Source organism: Ovis aries, chromosome Y (assembly GCF_016772045.2).
Source record: "Ovis aries strain OAR_USU_Benz2616 breed Rambouillet chromosome Y, ARS-UI_Ramb_v3.0, whole genome shotgun sequence".
Lineage (NCBI taxonomy): Eukaryota > Metazoa > Chordata > Mammalia > Artiodactyla > Bovidae > Ovis > Ovis aries.
The window spans coordinates 9,392,501-9,395,462 of NC_082741.1; the positions used below are offsets into that span (position 1 = coordinate 9,392,501).

General features: G+C 44.8%; 1 pseudogene; it reads left to right on the forward strand.

Annotated features, from left to right (window-relative positions):
* LOC132658888 (MYND-type zinc finger-containing chromatin reader ZMYND8-like) overlaps nucleotides 1-1,962 on the forward strand; it is a 57,352-nt pseudogene extending 55,390 nt beyond the window's left edge.
* The last annotated feature ends 1,000 nt before the right edge of the window (nucleotides 1,963-2,962 follow it).

Sequence of the window (2,962 nt, forward strand, 5' to 3'; positions counted from 1 at the left end):
GCCATCTCATCCTCGGTCTTCCCCTTCTCCTCCTGCCCCCAATCCCTCCCATCATCAGAGTCTTTTCCAGTGAGTCAACCCTTCGCATGAGGTGGCCAAAGGACTGGAGTTTCAGCTTTAGCATCATTGCCTCCAGAGAAGTCCCACAGCTGATCTCCTTTAAAATGGACTGGTTGGATCTCCTTGCAGTCCAAGGCACTCTCAGGAGTCTCCTCCAACACCACAGTTTAAAAGCATCAATTCGTTGGCACTAGCTTTCTTCATAGTTCAAATCTCACATTCATACATAACCACTGGAAAAAGCATAGCCTTAACTAGACCAACCCATGTTGCAAAGTAATGTCTCTGCTTTTGAATATGCTATCTAGGTTGGTCATAACTTTTCTTCCAAGGAGTAAGCATCTTTTATTTTAATTGCTGCAGTCACCATCTGCAGTGATTTTGGAGCCCAAAAAAGTAAAATCTGACACTAATTCCACTGTTTCCCCATCTATTTCCCAGGAAGTGATGGGACCAGATGCATGATCTTCATTTTCTGAATGTTGAGCTTTAAGGCAACTTTTTCACTCACCTCTTTCACTTTCATCAAGAGGCTTTTTTGTTCCTCTTCACTTTCTGCCATATGGGTGGTGTCGTCTGCATATCTGATGTTATTAATATTTCTCCCAGTAATCCTGATTCCAGCTTGTGCTTCTTCCAGCCCGGGGTTTCTCATGATGTACTCTTCATAGAAGTTAAATAAATAGGATAACAATACACAGCTTTGACATACTCCTGTTCCTCTTTGGAACCAGTCTGTTGTTCCATATTCAGTTCTAATGCTTGCTTCCTGACCTGCCTACATGTTTCTCAAGAGACAGGTCAGATAGTCTGGTATTCCCACCTCTTTCAGAATTTTCCACAGTTTATTGTGATCCACACAGTCAAAGGCTTTGGTATAGTCAATGAAGCCAACTTCTTTTGTTCAAATATTATCATCCCACCTCAAGAAGTTAAAAAATGTTTTGTCCCAATCTGTCTAAACTTGGTAAATGATCTAAGGTACAATGGGATCTTAGTGATGTGCTGATGGGTCTCAGAGTCAGCCACCCCACTGAGCCTGCAGGCTGGGCCGTCTCCCAGCTGGACGGAAAACTCGTTTGGCTCTTCCTTCAGTGTTGTCACATCTTACTCATCCACAGTGTAACTTGTTGCAACACACATGTCCTTGTAGCTCCCTTAGGTCTTACTCTGGTTCTTTCATCCTTCAGTTGGCCCTGTAGCTTTTCCTTACTGGGAGCCAGTAGATCTTAACCATTAAACCAGCTGGGTTTAACCATTCTGGTCCTCCCTCCTTTTCCTTTGGCTGGTTTAGGTATAAGTCTGTTTTCAAGTTGCCTATACAGTGATAAAAGAAACTCCATTAACAGAAGTAAGTAGAGAATGCCAAATCTCAGTGCCTTTTTTAGTGCCCAAGTTTGAACATAACAACGACCTGGGGTACTCGGAGTCTGATCATGCAGCAAGGGTGCCTGATACCAGTACTGCATAAGAAACCTCTTCCTCAATGAGTTAGTACTTTTCCCCACTAATCTTTATTTCCTCTGAGCATGATGCCCTTCTGTTTTTTCCAGCTCTTGTTATATCCTTAAAGACCCCAAAATTCAGGTCAGTAAATGGTGGCAGGATTTTTCCCCTGTGTGTTGGGGGGAGTCGGGAGAGGAAGGTGGCTTCCTGGCGGAGCAGGTGCAGATCAAGTAGAAGCGGGTGGGCAGGAATGGCCAGGCATGGTCAGGAATGCTAACCACCCCCCCACCCCTGCTTTCCTCTTGGCTTTCCTCCTGCCCAAACCATTCCTGGAGCAGTAAATCCAGTTATTGGAGAGGCAGTGAGGAGAAGCAAGGGTCAGCCTGCTCTGAGCATAACACTGGTACCAGTTCAAAGAGCCTCATCCCAAAAAAGTCCGGCCTGGACACCTGCTGAGAATTGGGACATGCTGGGACACAGGCCACCCACCCTGCAGAGAGAAACAATACAGACACCAGAGAAACCAGAACCAGCAAACAGACGTGAGACAGGAGGACCATCACCCTCATACTTGGCCTCTGCACCTAGTATGCAGGGCAGGCCACACTGTCTCATGTTTGGCACTACCCTTGATGAATACTGTTCCACCCATATGGAACCTTTATATATATGTAAATAAATGTATAATTTGTGAATGTCATCGAGCCTAGAGTACCTTCCCCTTTTCACATTTGTATTAACTTTAACGTATAAAAAAGAGAGAGAAATAAATAAACAAACAAACAAACACCACACCCAACAACAAAAAGAATGGTTGGATGCTGGAGAAAGGATGGCCAGCCAGCCATCTGTCACAGGGGTACCAAGAGGGCACAGGGGTCACTTTGCCGTGCACAGCTCCTCCTCTGTGATGCCCCTTGAGCTGTTCGCATTTGTGTGTTTGTACACAGCATATTGGGATCAGAAATTTCCAGCACAGAGTTCAGTGCTGCTATGGACACATCACATGTACCCATTGGCCCCTTTGAAATACTGTGTTACCATGATACAAAAGGGAAGCTCTCTGGACCAGAAGGGTATGTGGAGGAGCTCATTAATTTGATGTGATTTCTATGATGACTCTACTCCGATAAAAGGGAATAAAGGAAAAACAGAAACTCCCCAATCCTTGTTTAGAGATGATTAAGTAGAAGCAAGCCCCGTTCAGCTCAGTTTGCAGAAGAAAAGACGGTAGAAAGTATTCAAGTCAGAAGCTCTGAAACAGTTTTTCTTTGCTTTGTGGTTCCCTTACAGACACTCACAGCTTCTTGGTGAGCGATGACCATGCTTCACGGGAAGTGGGAAGTCAAAGGCGAGACACACCCGGAGGACATTTGAGCCTGAGATGAAGCGTGTATGTAATATTTATACGATGGAATTTTATGGTTTCATGTCAGCGTGAAACAAAGGCAGTTTG